Source organism: Myotis nattereri, assembly GCF_964212035.1.
Source record: "Myotis nattereri genome assembly, chromosome: 14".
Taxonomy (NCBI): Eukaryota; Metazoa; Chordata; class Mammalia; order Chiroptera; family Vespertilionidae; genus Myotis; species Myotis nattereri.
Genome location: NC_138089.1, coordinates 29,137,209 through 29,159,820, shown reverse-complemented (window position 1 = coordinate 29,159,820; position 22,612 = coordinate 29,137,209). Strand labels below are relative to the sequence as shown.

Here is a 22,612-nt window from a genome sequence, read left to right as displayed (position 1 = left end):
TATAGAAAAGAAGGGTGGGCCCGATGGGTGTGGCTCAGTGCACCAAGAGGTCACTGGTTCCTGCGTCAGGGCACATGCCTGGGTTTCACATGCCTGGGTTTCAGATTCCATCCCCAGTTGGGATTCTCTCTCACATCTATGTTTCTCTCTCTCTCTCTCTCTCTCTCTCTCTGTCTCTCCTTCTCTCTCCCTCTCCCTTCCTCTCTACCTAAAAATCAATAAAAACCATTTAAAAAAAAAAAAAAAGAAAAGAAGGTTGAGGCAAAGAAGCTATTAGCAAGAGAAAAGAAAAGATTATTTTGGGGTTGAGACAAGTCCTTTTGGGAGAAGAGAACAAGAAGGGTTTCATTATGCAGATTAGCCTCTTCTTTGGGAAATGTAGGAGGGCCCATGTGGCAGATGACCTCATTGGTGTTGACCAGGAACTTGCAGACCAGTTGATTACATTTCTGGAAAAGGTCAAAAGTCAAAACTACAATTTGTTTAGGCACTAAATCTAGATTTGGTAGCATGGGCTTTTAGCACAAGTGATGCCATTTTGGGCCTGTGGCTTTTCTTTTTAACACGTAGGCATTGAATAATGGATGAAAAAGAGATCTTGCGAAAAGTAATCTCAGAGGTTGATCTGATCATAAATTCCTAACTGGGCAGGTCATGGTAGATAGTGACACCCCAGGCATATAATTTCCTAGTAAAAGGCTTATCCTTCCTTGCCTTAAGCAAGCCCTGTCCATGTGTCTGTGGATCCAGGTTAACAAACCTTTGTCAACTTCTTTTCAGAGGTTATGACTAGTCTTTTCAGACACATCCTGCTAAATTGTGGCCACCCTGTCAAACCCTCCTTCTAAAGCTGACCCCCCTTTCAAATCTCTCCTTCTAAGGCGTGACCTCCCTCAAGATAACAGTCCTGTGTTCCGTTCCCGCCTGCTTTCATATAATCTTCCTATGTTCCCTCCTTAAATCCAAATGCATAAAAGAAGTTGCAAACTGTCATTTCTTGGAAGTGTTTTCTCAGTTTGTTGTGATCTTGCTTCCAGGCGTATCCTGTTTGGCTCAAATGACTTATATAAAAATTCTTGCCCTGGTTGGTGTGGCTCAGTTGGTTAGGCATTGTCCCGTGCTCCAAAGGGTTGCTGTTTCGATTCCTGGCCAGGCACATGTCGGGGTTATGGGCTCAGTTCCCGGTAGGTCAATGTTCCACTCACACATCTAAGTTTCTCTTTCTCTCCCCCTCTCCCTTCCTCACTCTCTAAAAAAACCAATAAAAATATATTTTAAAAAATCCTCTACAGGTTTGGACATTCTTATTTTGATGGAATTGCTAGCTAATAGGTTACACGGATGTTTATAAGAAATTGCTAAGTGCTTCCGCAGTGGCTGGGCCATCCCAATCCTCACCAGACAGGGAGGAGAGCTCCAGGATCCCTCTGGCTGCTGAGTGGAGAGGGGCTGGGGGTGGGAGAGGAGGCCATGGCACCCTCCCCCAAAGTCACCAGAGGGAGGCAGTGGCCTGGCTGAGGAGCTGGGGACTGGCTGCCGCTTTGGTGAATGTATAAATGTGCACATGTCCCATCTGCAGGTCTGTCTCCGGCATGGTTATCTTCCCCTTCCCTGCGGTAGATTTGCTGTAACCCCCAGGGGAGAGGAAAAAGTGAGCCCTGGAGGCTTGTCCCCCACAGACCACATTCAGCAGGGTTTCCTGGATCCTCGGGACTGCTGGGCACTGCTGGGCATCCCTGCCTTCTGGGTGCACCCACTCTGGGGCCCCCAGGGTGCCTGAGATCCAGGCTGCAGGAGGGCAATGGGCTAAGTATTTTGGGGGAGGGAACAGTATGGGGGAGGGAACAGCAGGGGGGAGGGCCAGGAGGAGGAAAAGCCCAGGGCACGAATGCAAGAGGATCATCGAGTGTCTTGCCAAGCACCAGACTCAGTGCTTTTTGTGAGTCAATTCCGCTTAATCCCCACAACACTCTGGGGTTACGATTAGTCTGGCTTTGCAAATTAGAAAACTGAGTCTCAGAGAAGTCACGTGATTCACTCCAGGCTGAGAGATGGACCTGGGATTTGCAAACAGGCAAGAAGAGGGTGGGTAGGTGAGAAGCAGATTCGTGAAGGCTGAGATGCTCTGACAGAGCCTCTGTGGCACAGCTCTGGTCGGCAGTCAGACAGACATGAGCAGAGCAAGGACAAGGGCCAGACACAGATATCACCATGGCAGAAAGCAAAGAACCAGTGTAGGCCCTGGCTGGTTTTGCTCAGTGGATAGGGTGTCAGCCCGTGGACTGAAGGGTCCTGGGTTGAATTCTGGCCAAGGGCATGTACCTCAGTTGTAGGCTCAAATGTAGGATGGGACCTTGCCCCTAGGGTAACCTTTGCTCCCTAGTATATTTTTGGTCATGTGGTTTGGACCTCCTGACCTTTCCTCCCTAGAGATAACATTTAGGCCTCAGTTGTATTTCAGCTCCATGCCCAGAAAAGCAGCCAAACCAGAGCAGTGACCCCACAGCTGACCTCAGGACCAGCTGCATTGCATAATGACCCCCTGCCCTGGCACTAACCAATCAATCAGTGGAGACCTGGAAAGCTAGTGAATATGCTATTGAGATCTTCCCCTGGGGCCTCCCCTAAAATCAGCACCAGTGTTCTCAGTGGTTAGAGCATCCGCCGATGCACCGAAGGGTCTCAGGTTTGATCCTCGGTCAAGAGCACGTACCTGGGTTGCAGGTTTGATCCCTGGTGGCCCCTGTCCAGCCCCTGTAGGAGGCAACTAATTGATGTGTCTTTCTCACATCAATGTCTGTCTGTCTGTCTGTCTGTCTCTCTCTCTCTCTCTCTCTGCCACTCCCTACCTTCCACTCTCTCTCTCAAAATCAATGGAAAAAAACATCCTTGGATGAGGATTAACAACAACCACCAAAAAACCCTTAGGAAGGCAGACCCAGGGAGATCTCCCTCCTGGGACCAAGCCTGCCCAAGCCTTTCCCTCTGCTCTCCCCTCTCCCTCTCCCCCTCCCCTAGGCGCATTACCATTGCCTTCCTCACTCCCAAGCTCCAAGGGCCCTTCCTTTATCTCATAACTTGTTTCCTAAGCCCATCTCTTCTATGAATTACTTCTTCCACCTCTGTGATTTTTACAAATAAATGTTCTCTTATAGTTGAGTCTTGGTTCTGAATTCTTTCATAGCCAGAACTCAAGTACTGAGGTTGCTGAACCCAGGTCCTGTCTGACTCCATGGATCTAACACCCGGCACTGTTCCCCACCCCGCTCCCCACCTACAACACAACCATCTGTCTGTCTACCTGCAGAGATGAGGACACATGAGTGTGCCCAAGAGAAAGTAACCAGGACAGGGACCACTCAGCAGCTTTGTCACCTTGCCTCCTTAGGGAATGACCTTCTGAGGGGACCTCCTGCTGGCATTTCAACAACCCTTGCTGGTCACCTAAAAGATGAGACACGCTATTCTGTGCAAGGGACAAAGGGTTTTGTTTCAAGTTCTAGATCAATTTTATTTTATTATTGCCAGCAGCTAAAAAAAACACACAACTTCATCAAGTCGCCTTTTGACCATTTCCTTCCCTGCCTTTAAGTTCAGGGCTGCAAACCGAATGAGGCCTGACGCCTGGCCCTCTCCTCACGTGCCCTCCGCGAGCTCCCCCCCACTATCGATTTTCATTGTTGAAACGGGAAGAGGTAGTCCCAGTGGAACTTCAGCTGGCATGTGGCTTCTGGAGGAAACCACTGCTTGCATTTCCTTGAAGTTCCCTCCTCGTTGCCAACAGTTTTGATTCCTTGGTGCTCACAGTCTTTTCCTAGAGCTTCCAGCTGCCATCTCCTGGCAAGGGGACAGGGATGGTGCACAAAGTACACCACAGGTCTCAAACTCAGCCCCTTGCAGGGGACAGGGGGGCAGGTAGGTGATATAAATGAAGGAACTACCAGTGGGGGCCTGTGGCTATCTGGGGAGCCCATGCCCCCCCCCCCCCACACACACACACCTCCAAGTGAGGGGGTGGTTGATGCCACTCAGCTCCAAGTGATGGTAGACAGGTAGATAATGGGCCGGAGATGCCTCTATCTTGCCGTTTTTTCCAGGGAAAGCAGATATTTAGGTTTCTAAAATGTGAACTTTGCCCACCGATGTGGCTCAGTGGTTAAGCGTTGACCCATGCACCAGGAGTTCACTGGTTTGATTCCCAGTCAGGGCACATGCCCGGGCACATGGGCTCAACCTTCAGTGGAGGGGGCATGCAGGAGGCAGCTGATTGGTGTTGCTCTCTCAATGATGTTTCTATCTCTCTCTCTCTCCCCCTTCCTCGCTCTCTAAAATCAATTAAAAACATATTAAAATATGAACTTTCCCAAGTTTTTATTCATGGCAAGTAAGTATTTTAAAGGCCAGTGGAGGCCACAGAGCACATGGGGAGCTGGATTCAGTGCAGGCACTCTCCCCACCCACCCCCAGTTTGAGACCTCTCATCACAGTGTCTCGATGAGGCAAGACTTCTTGTCCCATCTTATGGATGAGGAAACTGAGACACAGACAGCAGGCATGCAGGCCCAAGTCACACAGCCGGGAAGCAGCAGAAAAGAGAAGAGAAACAGGGTCTCTGGCTCCATGCCAAGCCCTCCCCACCCTGGGTTTCTCCATGGTTCCTCCCACCACCTCTGCCCTCCTCTACCTCTTATGCACCATCCTGTCCTTGGGTTGAGGTTGTAGCCCTTCCTGGCTCCTCTCCCCGTCTCTCTCCTGCCCTCTGAGGCTGGGTTTTTATCTGATAATCACTGAGAACCCAGGAATTCCCTCATTTAAAAGTGTGTCCTCCTGCCCTGGCATGGCGTTGTCCCATGCATCAAGAGGTTACTGGTTTGATTACTGGTCAGGGCCCAGGCCCAGGTAATGGACTCAATCCCCAGTAGGGGATGTGTTGGGGGCATGAGAAGGCACCTCTCTCTCTCTCTCTCTCTCTCTCTCTCTCTCTCTCTCTCTGTCTCTCTCTCAATATATTTTATTGATTTTTTTTACAGAGAGGAAGGGAGAGGGATAGAGAGTTAGAAACATCAGTGAGAGAGAAACATCGATCAGCTGCCTCCTGCACACCTCCTACTGGGGATGTGCCTGCAACCAAGGTACATGCCTTTGACCAGAATCAAACCTGGGACCTTTCAGTCTGCAGGCTGACGCCCTATCCACTGAGCCAAACTGGTTAGGGCGGCACATCTCTCTTTCCCTTTCTTCGTCTCTTTCTAAATTCGACAAACACACACATATATATATATATATATATATATATATATATATATATTTTTTTTTTTTTTTACAAAAGTGTGCCCTCTGGATCCAGATGGCCTGGGTTTGAATTCCAACTTTATTATGTGATCACTGAGTGACCCTGGGCAAGTTACTGAGTTTCTCTGTGTCTCAGTTTTCCTTTCTGTAAAATGGGGAGATTAATAGTAGGGTTATTGTGAGGATTGAATAAATTAACATATTTAAATACACTGAACTGTTCCCAACATGTAGCTTATCTATATAAGGGTTTGTTAAATTAAATAAATGCAACAAACATGGGTTGAGTACCTAGTGCATGGCAGGCCCAGGACTCAACAGAGGCACTAACAACAAGGCCCATTCTTGGTGGAGTTAATGGTCTAGCGAAGGAAGATAGAGGGTTGGATAAGACTTGCTCCTGTGATCTGTGCTGACACTGTCTGCACTACACTGGCCCGCCTGAAGTTCATCAATGCAATGGACTTTTTCAAATTGCAGCCCTGGACATGTCACTCCCATCATTCCTCCGGTGGCCTCACTGCCCTTGTTCACTCAGTCACACTTAGCTGGGCCCACATCACCTTTGTTTAGGGCTACCACCACCCTTGCCAGTGGGCCTTTTTTTTTTTTTTAATTGATTCAGAGAGGAAGGGAGAGGGAGAGAGAGATAGAAACATCAATGATGAGAGAGAATCATTGATCGACTGCCTCCTGCACGCCCCCTACTGGGGATTGAGTCTGCAACCCAGGCATATGCCCTTGGTTGAAATCGAACCCACGACCCTGCAGTCCACAGGCCAATGCTCTATCCATTGAGCCAAGCCAGCTAGGACACCAGTGATCCTTTGCATAGCAGCTTCCTCTGCCTGGAACACACTTCCCTTTCCATTCTCTTCAACCCTGTGGTTTAGTCAAAGCCTCCTGGTTCCAACCCCAACTGCACACTATATGACCTGCCACTTTGCACTGTGTGCAGTGGTGCAGGCACAGAGTCTGGGGAGTTTCTGACTGCTTCTGCACCTTCAATTCTTGGAGGAACCTCACTTTCATCAGAAGGGGAGAATGTGGAGACTCAATTGCTTCTCCTCTCCAGCTCTGGTTTCCTTACTGATGAAAGGGGTGCAGGTACCCTGAACTCAAAGGAGAGAGATGAGGTGACTGGAAGTGGATGCCACCTGGGGCTGCTGGAGACACTGCTGGTTCCTGGTGCTTCCTGGGGAAAGGGGCACCTGGGGGCAGGAGAGAAGGGGAGGGAAAGCACAAGAAGAAGGCAAGGGAGGGCATGTGCCAGGAGGGGCCAGTGTCTGGGTAGGCTGGAGCTGGTGGGGATAGCCTGCCAGAAGGCCCAAATGGAGCCAGACAGCAGGGGGCCCCAAAGAGGAAGCCAGGGAAAGGCAGTGTCATCTCGGGAGTTCTTCCATTCAGCATCCCTGGTCCATCTCTGCAGCTGCTCAGGAATAGGGCGCGTTACGAGCTCCTCCAGGCAGTGGGCTCCAGCTGGGCCAGGTCTGACGTGGGGGATGGTTGTCTGCAGGGCCCATTTGGTATTTCTTCCTTTATTCTCAGCCTAAGGTGGAAGGATCCCGGAGCTCTGCACACAGTTCCCAGTGCAGAGAGGGAATGAGAGAGAAGAAAACGGCTTGGAGAGGGAAAAGACCTTGCTTGAAGTCACACAGCACGTCCCCCTCATGCTCAGCCAGGGCCTGGTTTTGGAAAATGGTCTCGGAGGACCAGCTCATGCAAATAAGGACAAGAATAAAGGCACATTCCCCATTTTCATTTAAAAATAGTCGCAGTAGCTGACACTCGCTTGGCACTTAAGTGCCTGGTGCTGTTCTGATTGCTTTACATTGTTAACCCCGGATCTTCACAGCACCCAGAGGAGATAAGTTCTCCTATTTTTATTTCCATTTTACAGATCAGGAAGTCAAGGCACAGAGAGCCCGAGTAACACTACCCCAAGGTCACCCAGCAGGGGCTTCACATCACAATCTCAGGTCGCCCTCATGCCTGGGGGAGGCAGCAAGGGAAGGCTGCGGTGTCCACTTCTTGAAGGAGCATATCAAGGCTGAGAACCTGGATGGTCGCCCGGGGAGGACGCAGTGGCGTGGTTTGGCCTTTGCCACTCGAGGAAACGCAGGCCCCTCCCAGGAGCCAGGTGGATGAGCGAGTGCTGGGGTGCGGAGGCTGGACCGAGTCGAGGAGCGGCAGAGTCGAGGTTGGGGGCCTCCCCTGGCAGGAAGGGGCTGAGGACAGGCTGTACCACTTGGCACCAGGGGTTGTAGAGTAAGGGTTTCCGGAAAAATGCGCTGCAATGGGGGAAGCGGCTGGCCGAGTGTTCGACCACCGCCTGCAGTGTGCACGCGCGCGCTCGGCGAACCCAGGCTCTTTGTGTGTCCGAGCCCGTGCGCGCGTGCGCGTGTGGAGTGTGCGTGTGTGTGCGCGCGCGCCTGTACATATGTGTGTGTCCGCGTGTGAGGAGGGGCAGAGCGCCGCGGCCCCGCCCCGACCCCGCCCCCGGCCCCGCCCCCGGCCCGGCCAAGCTGGTATTTTTCCACCCAGCAGGATGGGTGATGCTGAGAGCTGCCTGCTCAGACAACAGACACGCGAGGTCAGGAAGAAGCCGCTTATAAATTACTGCTTCCTTCGCGCCGCCGCCAGCGCCGAGCTTCGGGCCCTAGTCGCAGTCCGGCTCGCGTGCCGTCGCCGAGCCCTGAGGACTGCGAGCTCGCACACCCGGCCACACCGAGGAGCGCGGAGCGCGGACCCCGCGGGCCAGAGACCCAGCCGGCGGGCAGTCCCTGGCGAGTGGAAGGGAGTGCAGCGCCGCGGCCGCCCCAGGTACCCGCGGGAGAGGGAGCCGGGCGCGCGGAGCTCCCACCTGGTCCCCACGCTCCATCTAGTCCCTACCTCCTCCCTCCCAGTGCCCCCCATTCTGGCGCCCCTTTCACCACCGAGGGAGGGATGGAGGGTCGCCTGCTCGACCTGCTGGCAGGGCTGTTATTGTTTCCCTGGCGAAAGGGCTCGGCTTCTAGTGCGGGCGGCAGGTGTGTGTCGGTGTCTCAGGCTCACTGGGCGTCTGTATGTATCTCCGCGTCCCCGTGTGTGTGTCTCTGAGGGTGGCTGTTTCTCCATGTCCCCAGCAGCATGGGCTGTGTGACCCAATGTATGTCTGCTGTTCTCTGTGTCCAGGGCTGTGTGTGTGTGTGTGTGTGTGTGTGTGTGTGTGTATTCTGGTGTGTCTGTGATACCTGAGTGTGGTTGTGTCTTCTAACGTGTGCACTTGTGTGTCCTGGTGTGTGTGTGAACGTGTGGGTGTGTGTGCGCGCGCGCGCGGGAGGGTGGGTGAGAACCTGTGTGTGTGTGTGTGTGTGTGTGTGTGGCTGTGTCTTCAAGTACCTGCCTGTGCACGTGTGGCTGTGTCTCTGAGTCCCTGGTTGCCAGCACTTGTGTGTCCTCTGCTGTACCTGAGGGAGTGTCTCTGGTTTCTAGAGAGCTGAACAGAGGAGCTGGTTCTTCAGGGCAGGCACTGAGTGGGGAGAGGTGATAGGGCGGCCTGGCTCCAAGGGTAATGCCCGAGTGTGGCGTGCAGGTGGCAGTGCCAATGTCCAGGCGTCTTGAGGGACAGCTGGAGGCCAAGAGGGCCGTGGGCAGGGACAGCAAGACACTCCTCTTGACTTTTTCCCTTCCTTCTAGAGGTTCCTCTTTGGGGCAGGAGGTTCTACGGCTCCCAATAGGGAAGCCAGGGAGAATCCACAGCCCCAAAGCTTTAGCCTGGACTGGAGAGAGGACCTGTGGGCCGCCTTCCTGGGCACCCAGAGGGAGGTGTGTGCTCGGCAGGCCACCCGCCTGGCTATTTTGGTCACTGCCAGGCCTCTGCCAGTTCCTGGCCTTCCCCAGGACCAGCCCCAGAGGCTTGGGAGGCAGCCCGGGCCCCCATTTCCTGCCTGGTGACATAAATCAGCTCAGTAACAGCCCAGGGGCTTAAACGGAGGGTCTTCAGGCTGAGATTTTGAGATTTAGTGGCGCGAAGCTCCATTTGGACTTTGGTAAGTTGGCCCATGCTTCGGCACTGCTGACGTTCAAGTAAATGTCATGGAGGAGATCTTTTAAAATTTCTTTTAATTTTTTTTCTTGGCTGGAAGGGAGGGGATCTCATCCAGAGTCTCCTAGCCAGAAGGAGTTTATTTTTATGAGAGAGAGAGCGCGGGTGAGCACTTAGCAACCGCCTGCCTCCCTCTCAACCAGGGAGTCATTCAGGGAGTGTGGGGTGGGCATGAAGAGGTATGGGGGTGGAGTGGGGAAGGACAGATTTCATCAGGATGGTGTTGGAAAGGGGGATTAGAGGGAGCCTGAGGGCAGTGGCTGATGAGTACCCACCACAGGGCGGGATTGGTAAAATGACTAGAGGTCCTAGGCCTGGCTCAGCCCCCGCTTGACCTTGGGCAACCTTTTTGGGGCCTCAGTTAACTCATCTGTAAAATGGAGTAGAATGGTTCTGAGGCAAGCAGAATCTGCGAGGCAGGAGCTAGTCCCGAGGGAGCTGAGTTCAAGTCCTGTCTTAGTTGGCCTGTGACCTTGGGTGATTCCCTGGGCCGAAGGCAGCAAGGACGTCAGTGCCAGCCTCACTGTGTCCTTGAGGGGATTGAGGGAGATGAGGCTGAATAAGCCCGTGGTAAGCTGTAAAGCTGAGCTAGGCTTCAGAGCTGCTGATTAGAGGTGCCACAAGGTCCCAGGCCACTGTGGTATGTGATAAGGCTAAGGTGCACCCTCAAGCGTTTGCCCTTCAGAGATACCCTTGTACAGACCTGTGACACAGTTGCAGTCAACCTCCCCTGATCCTTCTCTTTGAGCTCATCCTGCTGTGATTGGGTCACATCTGCTTTGCAGTCGGGAGGCCCCCGTGGGTAGTGCCTATTTTGCAGATGAGCAAACTGAGAGCCGCCTTGAGGACAGCAGGTTGATTGGACAGGGGTAGGATGAGGTTCCAAAGTCTTTCCCTTGGCCAGCTATGAGTTTTGGCTCTCTGGGGTTTTTTTTTTTTTTTTTTTTTTTTTTTTTTTTTTTTTTTAAATATATTTTATTGATTTTTTACAGAGAGGAAGGGAGAGGGATAGAGAGCTAGAAACATCGATGAGAGAGAAACATCGATCAGCTGCCTCCTGCACATCTCCTACTGGGGATGTGCCCACAACCCAGGTACATGCCCTTGACCGGAATCGAACCTGGGACCTTTCAGTCCGCAGGCCGACGCTCTATCCACTGAGCCAAACCGGTTTCGGCAGCTCTCTGGGGTTTGAGGAACTAATATCTTGGGGGGTTGGAATTGGACCAGGACTGGGGAAAACAAGAGTCAAAGGTGCCCCAGTCCTCAGGGTTGGAGGATGAGTGTGTGGAACGCATTGGCATCTCGGTTCTGTCCCTGGTTATCCATTTCCCCTTCTCTGTACCCTCTCTGGGCGCCCTGCCACTTTTCCTATGCACTTTGGACCCCATGGGTGGCATTGTCTAACTCCAATTTTTCACCTGTCAACCTGTCAAAGGGCTTGGGAACTGCACTTACCTGAAAGTCTTTCCAAAGGTCCCGAAATAAGACACTTGAGTCATTGAACGTTTTCCTGTATAAAGAAAAGAGCCGAAAAATGAATTATAAGGAGCCCCTGGAATGCAGCTTGGCTGCAGCTGGAGCATGCCTGGGTCAGAATTAGGGCTGTTTTTGGAGCCCCCGGGGTTACCCCAGTTAGTGTGGGCTGATCCCCAATTTCTGCAAAAGGTCACAAGTGAGACTCAGATTCTTTGGAGCTGCAGCTCACTCCTCTGCATTGGCCAACTTACCTTGGCCAAAGTGTTTGTGTGAATTAATGGGATCTGGGGAGGAGCTGTGGATGTGGAAATGCTCAGTGGCCTTCCAGTGTGAATGAGAGCTCTCTTTAAATGCGTCTCCTTTAGTTGGTTAATAAGCCTTGCTAAGGTTAGTTCTGGTGAGGCACTGGCTTTCGAGGAGCTCAAAGCGGGGAGGAGAAAGGACAGTGTGGCAGCTGCTATGACCATGGGGTGCTGTGAGGACTCAGTGTGCCTTGATGGCAGGGTTGTAGGCAGGTGGAACTTCAGTTTCTTAGAGGAGGTGATTTTGGAGTTGGCATCAGAATGGAGGAACAGGATGGGCTAGTGTTAACCGGCAGAGGGCACAGTAGGTGAGACCTAGGGACCTAGGTCTCAGGGACCTAGCTGGAGAGAAGAACTGGTGGAGGGCCTTGAGTGCTAGGTAAAGGGCTTGGCCTTTATTCTGAGAGCCGCTGAGATAGAAATGGCATCAGCTTGGATTTAGGGACAGCGGTGGAGAAGCCAGTTAAACCCCCGAGCCTGGGAGACCCCTGATGGTGAGTGAATTAGGCGGAGGTGTAGAAAACCAAGGATGGTCCAGTAACTGTTGGTCAGGGCACAGAGCATTTTCTATGCCAGTGAATTTTGCCCGGAGCTCTTTTTGTAAACACAGGGTGAAGGCCTGGACATGCTGCTTAACAGGTACACAGGCCATTAACTTACTGGCTTAGACCTCCCTGGGAGCGTGCAGCCCTGGCCTCTTTAGGGTGAAGTATGTCTGTCCTAGACAGGGCTTTGGGGTTCCCCTTCTCATCTCACCTGGTCAGAGGCTTCATTTGGAAACCTGAGCTGAGGGGCAGGGGTTGGGGTGGTGGGGGAGGGCAGAGAGAATGAACATTGTTATGCTTCTAAAGCTTGGTGATCAACCAGCTCTCTTGTAAAAACCAACACACAAATCACTCAAATAATAAAGGGGCGGGGGAGGGGGGGGTTGTTGTAGGGGCCAGGGCCCAGCAGCAGTACTTCTAGTCATGTATCAGAATTACCTGGCTTACTTTTCACAAATCCAGGCCTGGCCTGGATACTGAATAACATCTCTGAGGGTGGATCCTGGGAATCTATATTAAAAATTTTTTTTTTTGTGATTAAAAAAAATTAAGTCGAGCTATAATTTACATGCAATGAAATGCAAAGATTTTTGTTACAGTTTGATGAGTTTTGGCGAATTAGGCAGGTGGTTACACCTGTGTAAACCACCACCCAGATCAAGATACCAAGCGTTTCCAGTTCCTCCGGAAAGTTATCTGTGCCTTCCCCTCCCAAAGGGAACCAGCTTTGATTTCCATCACCTTACATGAGTTTGACTAAGCCTAGAATGGCCTTGAATGGCACAGACTCTTTTGTGTCTGGATTCTTTCTGCCTCGTGTTTTTGAGATCCAGCCATGCTGTTCAGTGTGTATCAGTAGTTCATTCCTTTTATCGCTGAGTAGTATTTCGTTGTATGGATGCACCAGTTTATTTATCCATTCTCCTGTTGACATTTGGGGTGTTTTCAGTTTGGGGCGATTTGGAATAAAGCTTCTATGAGCATTGATGTACAAATCTTTTTGTGGGTATATATTTTCATTTTTATAGGAGTGGGAAACTGTCAAAGGAATCTCTTTTAATTATAAAAAAAAAAATACCTTAAGCATTACAAAAGTGTGTAAGCTAAAAGTGATCCTTAAAGATCATTAATACATCTGACTGACAATCTAGTATCTATTTCTCTTTTTATAACAATTAAGGCCCGTCAGATTATATGTTTTCCTCTTTCTACAGCTGTAACTGTATCCCTCAGATGTCTACATGGACATATGTTCCTTTTTATTACTTTCTAGATCAGTATTCATTGCCTCATCTATCTAATGTTATTTAGAATCTGTATTATTTAGGATTTAAGGTAGATGTGGTTTTGTTTTGTTTAAACAATGGCATCGTGCTGTTCTTGGTTCTGCCACGTACTCTAGTCAAACAACAAACCATTGTGGAAACACTGTTTTTCAGAACATACAGATCTGCCAGGCCATTCTGAACAGCTAGTGAGCATTTGGGAATCACTGACCCAGGCTGGCCTGTTTTAAACACCCCGAGTGCCACCACCTCAGTGAATGAAATGCTCCCACCCAATGACTTTGAACTGGCCCCGATGGTGGGCAGTGAAGCCACCCGAGGCCATTCAGCATTCTCAGGTGGCAAGGAACCGATACTTACTGAGCACACACTCTGCCTTATCACCCTGTACCTGACTTGTACCTGACTTGGGGTTTGTATCTCCATCTTTTGGACCAGTTCTTCCAGTTTCAGAAAAATGACTGGCCCCAGCTCAGGCAGCTGGGAAATGGGGAGGAGTGTTGGAACCAGAGCCCAGCATGTTCTAATGTTTATTGAGCACCTACTGGGTGCCAGGCATAGTGTCGTGGCCAGCGGGACGGGGTTAAATAAATCAAACAGCCTCTGTGCTCAAGTAGCTCACAGCCTCCTGGGAGGAAGGAGATCTCTATCAGGGAGAGCTAATGGACAGTTTATGTCAAAGAATGCCTGGGAAGGTCTAAGGGAGGGTGGGCCATTTGGCTGGGGAGTATGGGGGCTTTCGGATCATGGAGTTAACCTTCCCTGTCCACCCACTTTAGAGAGGAGGAGACTGAGGTCTGAATGAGACATACATCGACTCTGAAAGATGGGCCATCAAAAGGCACATAGTTCACAAACCTGTGTTTCTTCCCCAGCCCCACCTGCCTCTCGGTGATCATGTAAAACAGGTGAATTTGAGGGCTATTTTATCTCAGTCTCAAACTTTCATTCTCAAACTTTCAATGGCCATTGCCAAGACTCTCAGATCCTGATCTTATCCCAGTGAAATGGGAAAAGTGGTAAAAGGGCGCAAAGCCATACAGCTCTGAAAGATTCCTTAGGGCTTGGCTGCTCAGGAGACACCTACGGAAGCTGGGATGGGGGATCCTGAAAAGCAGGAACACCTGTGTGGGGAGGAGCCTGGCTCCTGGTGGGCAGCTCTGGCCACTGTGGAGTAGAGTTGAGGCAGTGTGAGAGGGCCAATAGGTGTCCCAGCAGGCCTGGGCTGAAGGGCAGGAGAGCTGAGTTCTGGTTCTGCTCACCCTGGGTCTTCCTTGGCTCCTCTGAGCTTCAGCCTCCCCCCATTAAGTGGCGTCTCGGACCGCATCGCCACAGGGTGGCTCCAACAAGCTCTGGGAGTCCCACCTATGCCATGGCTTTTCTTTGCACAAAATAAAAGTGATGAGTGAATTCGTGCCATGTTTCACCATCCCCTTTCCAGCAGAAAGACCTTAACCCAGTGGGCCAGGCTGCCTGCTGCTTGGTGGAGGGGTGAAGCTGGCCGGTGGGCATCAGCAGAGTCCTGCTCAGTGAATGGAGGGCACCAAAGGGGCTGGTGTGGAAGGCTCTGCCATCCTGCTGCGTAGCTCATCGGCACCCGGAGATGATGGTGGCTCAGCCCTCATGGAGGCACTCAGTCCATGAAGTCAAGGACATTCATTCTATTACCAGATGGCACCTGGAATTTCATCTCTGGGCAAATGTAACCACAGCTCAAGACAGTACCCTCCTCATCAGCCTCCATGCCTCCTGGGCATCTCTCTGTACTGCCACCTACTGCATGAAGCTTTCCTCGAACCCCTTAATGAGGCCTGATGCATAGTAAGCCTCAGAAAGGTTACAACTTCACCCTGCTCTGAGCGCCCCTGTAAGGCGGAGTTCAGGTCTCTGTGGGCTTGCCTTTAATCTACCCACGGGACCTGGGGTGACAGGATGGTTGGTGGAGGGTGATGCTCCAGCATAGGGCCTGGTGTTCAGGGGGGTCCTCAGCACACACGCACACACACAAAATCCCTCTGATTCCCTGAACCCTGAAATGAGAGCCTGTAGTTTAAACATCTGAGTGGGTCCAGGCTTGGAAATTCGATGCACCCGTCACTGTGCACCCATGCAACAATATTTATTCCTTCTAGGCCCTGGCGATGTGGCAGGTCACCAAGACAGACCAACTCGTGCCCTCGTAAAGCTGAGCACAAAGTAATTTAATGAATTATCACAGGGGCTCTGGGACTCCAGGGTTTGGGGGGCCTTGGCTGCTGGCTTGTGGTGTGATCAAGGCGAGTCCTTTTCCTTCTCTGGTCCTCACTACTAATTTGTAAGGAATCTTTGTGTTTGGGGGGAAATACCTGCTGAGTAAAAGGGGGAAACACCCTTTCTTTTCTCTGTTGGGGAGCACCTGACATCACTGTGTGGGGTGCTACTCTGGTTGGGTCCCTTTAAGGATGCTATTGTCGTCCTGTAGGTTTTCAGGATGTCTTAGTCCTCCTCTGAAAGGACCCTCCCAATTTGGGGCCTGGAGTTTGAGATGCTCTGAACAGAGCTGTGGCACAGGCTTTTAGTAAAAAACATTTCCTTGGGGAACAAGATGGGTTTTCTGCTACCCTTCTTAGGAGAATATGGATTAGAGCAGACCTTAAAAAACAAAGATAAAGAACACCCTCTTCCCCCACCCAAACCTGCCAGCCTCTCTCCAGTGGTACTGAGCAGAATTCGTTTCTGTCTTCCACTTCTCACCAGCGGAAGGTGTGGGTTGTTTTAAAAGGATTGGCGTTTCAAGCCTAAAAAAAAAAAAATGGGTACCAATCACAACAGCATGGTCTTCCAGAGGCAGCTCTTGTCCACGGGTCTGTTTTGTGCTGTCAACACAGAGTTTTATCAATTTGAGCCAATATTTTTCAGCCTGGGATGTTCTTGCATCTGCATCTGGTCATCTGGTTTCTGTGACCGCAGCCGGCAGGGCAGCGCCCTCCCCCACCCCGCAGTGTGCTGGCGCTGGCCCTGGAGGTATGGCAGGTATGGCAGGTATGGCAGTGTGTGCAGGTGGATCCCAGTGGAAGTGGAGGGGACGTGACTCAGGAACTTCAGCTCAGTAGCCTTTCCATCCACAGCCCTCGAAGGGGGACCCTTAGCACTTTCCTAGGGCAGTTCAAGGCTAGAGCTGGGGAAATCCAGGCGGCTCCACACTCCTCCCCCCAGGCTGTGGCATGAACCTTCCAGGGCAGCCCCTTTGCCAATCTCTGCTGGGAGTTGGGGGCAGCTCGCTCCAGGCAGAGGGCCATTTAACTTGCCTCCTTGCATGCAAAAGGTTCAGCCTTTTGTGGAGAGAAACAGAGGCAGCCAGATTCTGCTGAAAGCCCCAAATCTGGGACCTGGAATGTTTTCAGTAAATTTTGTTACCGTCGTTGATTCCTGTGACCCAAACCTACTAAGTCTCATTGTAGGGCACACCTCGCCTGTGTCCCTTCCCCTCTCTGAGCCATCACAGGGCTCAGGGACATGGGAGAAGTTTTGTCCCCTCAACATTTCATCACCTCTGACACCTGCCTGCCGCCCTCAGGCTCACCCCCGGCTCGGCTCTGTCTTGGGTTGCTGCAACCACAATAATAACATACCTGGGCCCCTCAGACTTGGAAGCTGTAGACCTCACCTGGGATCTTGTTAAAATGCTCCTTTCCATGCAGAAGGACTAAGATGGGGCCTGGATTCTGCATTGCTAACCAGCACTGGCCACACCAGTGCTGCTGGTCTGGGACCGCTCTGAGTCCAGGAGATAAGTCGCAGCTGTGGGGCCCCCGCGCTGCCTCTGAAGACCAGGCTCAGGGCCTTGTAAACACCATTTCTCTAATCACCACAAAAGATACCATTGTTCCCATTATGCACATAAAAAGCTGGGGCCCCAGAGTGAGCAGGTAACTTGCCCAAGGTCACACAGCTGGGAGGCAGCTGAGCCAGGCCAGACCCTCTGGGCCCGTGCCACCTTGGAAAGGATGCTGGTGGGGAAGCCCTTTTCTACTGAACAGTGTCCCTGGTCCAAAAGCCACAGGAGGCTTCTAAAGGCAGCCAAGTCGGATGTAAATCAGGGAGAGCCCAGGGCCCGCCAGGCCGTGCTGACAGCAGGCAGCCCAGGCAGTGTGTCAGGCCCAGGCCCGCAGCGGGATTTGGTGCTGGCAGGCTGCCTGGTGCCGAGAGCCGCTGGGGGATGCTCACAGCTCCTGGAAGAGCCTGCTGAGCCCAAGGAGGCTCCATGTCCCTGACAGCCTCCCCAATACTTAGATAAATGCCAGGGTGGAGGGCTGGCCGGAAGGGTGGGCAATGGAATGGTCGTCAGCTGGGACCTGGTACTTTCGTTGTTTAAAGACTGGCTCATCCTCAAACCACACAGGCACTTTCCTTAATTGGGGGTCTGCTCTGAAGACCGAGCGACCTTGGTCTCCTGCCCGGCTGGGGCTTTATTTTGCACTGGCACCTGCCCCAAGTTACCAAGAAGAGTAGAATAGATTTAGAATCTAGGTCCTCAAAATGTGGTCACTGGACCAGCAGTCATCATCACCTGGGAGCTTTTTCAAATGCTCACTCACACCTGGGGTGGGCCCAGCTCTGTTTTAACAAGCCCTCCAGGCTTAGCTTTGAGAAGGGCTGATTTCTCTGGCATCTCTCTGTACTGGGGAAGGTACGTACACAGTCCTAACCTTCGCAATAGGCTTTCTTGGTAACTAGAGTAACACCGCTGTAGGGGAACCTCAGATGTCATTCCATCTGTACCCCACTTTTCTGATGGCCTGAGTGTCAGAGAAGGAGGCATGCATGAAATTACCCAGCACATTCAAAGCAGGGCATAGGTCTCCATTCTTAGGGTTGCAAGTGGCAGAAATCAGTTCAAACTAACTTAAAAAATAAAACAAAACAAAAAAAGAATACCACACATTTACTGGCTCCTTTACCTGAAAGCCCCAGGGTCATGCTTCAGGCATGGCTGGATCCAGGTGTTGTGGGCTGTTATGGGGACTCCTTTCTCTCCATTCCTGGGCTCCATATCCCTCCTCTGTTGGTTCCATTCTCCTTGGGGTGCTCCCAGCTGCAGGGTGTTCCCCCTCCCATAGCTATCTCAGCTTAAAAAGAGCCTTCTTTTCCCCCAATATTTTTAGCATAACTCCTGTCATCACTGTCATTGTCCAGGCTTAGTCATGTGCCTGTCCTTGAGCCAATTGTGACAGCCCCCTCTGATGGAATAGGCCTGGCTTACGTGCCCACCCCTGTAAGTGGAAAGTGGGCCCACCCAAAACTCTATAGACTGAGAGCAGGCATGTGTGGGTCTCCCGGTGGAATTTATGTGGACTTTCCCTAGAAGAAGGGACCTGGTTGCCAGTCCACTAGAACTACAGGGATTTAGTGCCATTCTTATTTTCCTCTCTGAGCTGGGCTGGCTTCATGCAACGGCTAAGGTCTAGCTAGCCCCAGAGGGAATTACACTCTCCTTCCTCTGGTTCCCTCGCTGCTGCGCTTGTGATTGTGTATTAAACATGCTGCCTTCATCTTTTCCTTTGTCTCTCTTCCCTTGATATTATCCAGGGCAGTAAGGTGCACATCGCTACTTCCACCCCCCACATGAGTTGGAGACATTTCTAATCCACCCCAGCCGTCACATGTGTCCACCCAGAAAATAAAGGCTCCATGACATCTTTGTCACATGTTGGCCTTTACCATGGGTTCCAGGCTCTATGGGACCTCGGCTGTCTTGTTCACTACTGTGTTCTCAATGCCTTGACTGTGGGGGCCCTAACATAGCCATGAGGTTGTCTAATCTGGGGGACAGGGAGCTCTCTAGACTTCTGAGACCTTTTCTGAGGCTGAGGAAGAGGGCGTAAGGGTTGGGCTGCAAACGCATGAAGAATGGGAAGCCCCTAGCCTGGAGGCCCTCTGCCATTGCACTTAAATGTAAGATCTTAGTTGTTAAGGAACCATTTCCTGGATTTCTGCATTTTCATATTCCAGCAAACCAGGAGAGCCTCCCAGCTGGTGGTCATTCAGGTTTGGGGACTGCTTGGCTCAGCACAGTTCAACAGATTTCTTGGCACATGAATCTCAGAGCCTCTAAATAGTTGATAAGTATTTTCCAAGAATCTGGGGTCTCTAGAGCCTTGAAGCTCATCTATCTGACCTTGGCATGTCCCCTTGCTTGCAGCAAACAGCCAGTTCCAGACCTGGGCACATGACTGGGCTGGTGGGGTGCTCACAGGAGTGTGGGCATTTTGATCGGGGCTCGGGGCGGGGTGGGGAGGGGGGCGAGGTATGCAGCTTAGGCAGCAAGAAGAACCATCTCCTCCCAATGCTGGGCTGGGCCATCTGCTCCTCCCAGCACAGGCTACCGGCGGACAGTTTCAGGGACACTGCACCCAGGAGAGGGGCGTGTGAGCAAGTGTGTCTGTGTGGGAGCATGTGAGTGTGCAGGAGCGCCTCAGCACCCCAGTTTTCTGTCCCCGCTGTGTGCTGTTGGGGGCCCTTCCTAGCATGTGTGAGCTGGGTGGTCACATCTGGAAGAAGACCGAGTCCTGTGTATAGTCACAAGTCACAACCTGACCAGATCTTTCCTTCTTTGCTTCCTCTCATTGTGATAGGTCCAGAGCAGCAGCCCTTTCTGAGGAGCCTCCAAACGTAAGTGGCATTGAGCTCTCCCCACAGCGATGGGTTATGCCAACTCGGCCGTGACATGAGGTGTGGTGCCTCGGAGCTTGGTGTTTACTCCAGGCTCTGAGAGGGGAAGGCAGACCCAGGCCGTGGGACCTTATCCACATGTTGTCACCTCTGGGTGGCAGGTCCATAGCCCGGGTTGGCTACCTGTGCCAGCCTGTGCCAGGGAGGCAGCCCTGCAAATGGGCCAAGCACTGATTTTGGAGTCCTGGCCTAGTTCCCATCCTGGCTTTGCCACCAAGCAGTGATGGGGTCCTCGCCGAGCTGATTCTGAGGATTGGGGTCGGACCCGTGTGAAAGGGTGATCCACTTGGCTTCCGGCACAGACAGGATGTTCCAGGAATCGGGGCTGCTATCCCAACTTTCTCTTCATTAAACTTTTTATTTTTAAAAAAGTGAAACCCTTCAGAAACGTTGCAAGAATATTACCGTGAATTCCCATATACCCTTCACTTAGATTTTCTCATTGTCAACATGTGCCACTTTGGCATCATCTTTTTCTCTCTATGGTATAAAGATAGTCCCTTTAATTCTCATTCTCTCTCTCTCTCTCTCTCTCTCTCTCTCTCTCTCTCTCTCTCCCTCTCCCTCTCTCTCTCTCTCTCTCTCTGAATCATTGGGGGTTTTGCAGTCAAGATGCCCCTTTACCCCTAACTAACCCTTCAGCATGTGTTTCGTAAGAACAAGGCCATTCGTCCTTTTATGTAAGCACATAATTATCAACCCAGGACGTTTACTACTGGCACAGTTCTGTTATCTAATCTACAGACCTTAATGACATCTCGCTTTTGCTGATCGTATCCTGACATTTACAGAAGTTCCCCCACCCCCCTTACTTAGTCGTTCAGGATCACAACACTGTTTCTAAAGGCGGTTGATGGGGCAGGAGCCTGACTCAGTCGCTTTTCTGCAGATGCCTTATTTGCCTTGATGTAAAACGATCTTGCTGCTGGGGCTTTCAGGGTCTTGTAGTTGTGACAGTCAATAAGAAATACATTTTACGACAGGATGCCGCATGTGCTGCACACGTTCACGCGCATGAAACTGAAACCACAGTTTCAAAAATAATAACTCATGTCCTCACCATCTTCTGGGCTCTGTTCTCTCCTCGTCTCTTGTAGAAAAACGATAGCCCTGACTCTCTAAGTTGATTTCATGACCCAGTAGATTCTGCTCTGGAATTGGAAAATCCTGGCTTCCTGGGCAGTAATTTCTCCTGGTGGGGGTGGGCATGGGGAGGGGAAGGGAGGGAAAGCCCCCTCACCAAGCTCCCACTGGTCCAGGGTTGGGATTTGGGGTGATCAAGGAAGCCAGGAGTAGGAGAAAAGAGCCAAAGACCCTTGGCTTGCTACTGCCAGTGGTGGACCTGATTCTGTCCTTGTCACCAAGACTCCCCAACCCGGGTGCTCTGCCACGGTCCACTTGACCCCATGGAGACCTGTTCTTCCTGCTGTGACATTAGAGGTGGACAGCCAGGCACTCATGTCCCTAGTGGCTCAGGACACCTCTCTGACCAGCTGCCAAGTAGGCATGGAATTGTCCTACTCCATATCACCTCCAAAGTCATCACCATAAACATCATAAATGCCAGTAAGAATACTCCCTGACATTTAACTCTTTAATAGATGAACATGGTGCTGAGAGGCACATTTTAACCTACAACAGTCCTCTGACTTGAGTGCTGTTATTCTTTTTGTAAAAATGACAGATGACATTTATTGAGTGCTTGTTCCAGATCACTGCTAGGCACTTTACCGGCTCATGCATTCCTCACAGTAGTCCTGTGAAGTGGACACAGGCTTTATCTCCATATACAGATAGGACGCTGAGGCTTAGAGAGGTGAATTGACTCCCCACTAGGTCACATGGCGAGGAAGGATTTGAAGTCCGGTTGGTCTGACCCCAGTGCCAACATCATCCAGCGCTGCCTTCCCCTCTCCCTCCCCCAGACTGGGAGCAGACTCCCACTTCAGCCCCTTCCTGAGGGCCAGTCCTGGTTAATGAGTAGCCCAGAGCAGCTGGAAGCCAGGTGCCTGCTGTTGAGAAGCTGGAATGTGAGTTCTGCTTTCAGATAAAGAGAATATTGCGCTAGGGGCCTGGCCCCCACCAGGGCTGGTGACTTTTTAGGAAATAAACAGAAACCAGCCACTGTTCCGCTCTTCCGAGGCTTGCTGACCCATCCATGCTGGGGGAGAACTCATTTTATAGGCAAGGTAGTTGAGGCTGACAGGTGGGTTTGATCTCAGGCCTGCCTGATGCCTCCTCCAAGCAGCCCTCCTGGGTTTACTTTTGACATGACAAGCAACATGGGATTTAGAGAAGGGTATCTTTAGAGGACAGAAGCTGTCATCCCTGAAGTCTGAGCACTACTGGGTTGCAGCCGTCCTCACAGTGATCTCCAGGTTCTCATCTGAAGAAAGAGCTGATCATCGCTTACAAGACTCTCACAGGGTTGTGCGCAGCCAAGGTGATGATGTGGGACTCTGAGTTATTAATGAACCAGCCAAAATTCTTATTCCTGACAGGACAACCCATATAGTGGAAAGCCCAAGGAGATGGAGAGTCAGACAGTTCCTGGTTCGAATCCTGACTCCACCCTGAGCCAGCTGTGTGAGCTTGAGGGGAGGGTCACTGAACTTTTGAGCCTCAGATTCCCCACCTGTAATCTGTAACACGAAACAGTAACAGCACCAGGAGGATTAGAAAAACAGCGAGTGCGGGATCTGGGGTAATGGTCATCACAGTGGAATTTTGAAGCACTCAACAGCCTAACAAAATCAGTTCGAAGTACCCCAATTCATTTTCACTTTTCATCTCCCTGGCACGAGTTCCTAGAGCAGGGGTGGGGATCGTCCGGCCTGCGGGCCGAATAAGGCCCCCAAAATCATTTGATCTGGCTCTGCCAAGGCATTAAGGGTGAATTAATTAAATGTT

At 51.4% G+C, this 22,612-nt stretch overlaps 1 protein-coding gene across 1 annotated transcript in view; it reads left to right on the top strand.

Moving 5' to 3' along the window:
- Positions 1 to 7,830: 7,830 nt before the first annotated feature.
- SLC6A6 (solute carrier family 6 member 6) overlaps positions 7,831 to 22,612 on the top strand; it is a 77,659-nt gene continuing 62,877 nt past the window's right edge. Inside the window, exons 1-2 of the mRNA XM_081105676.1 lie at positions 7,831 to 8,115; positions 19,606 to 19,642. The gene's annotated coding sequence lies outside the window, so the exon portion shown is untranslated. The remainder of the gene's footprint in view (positions 8,116 to 19,605; positions 19,643 to 22,612) is intronic.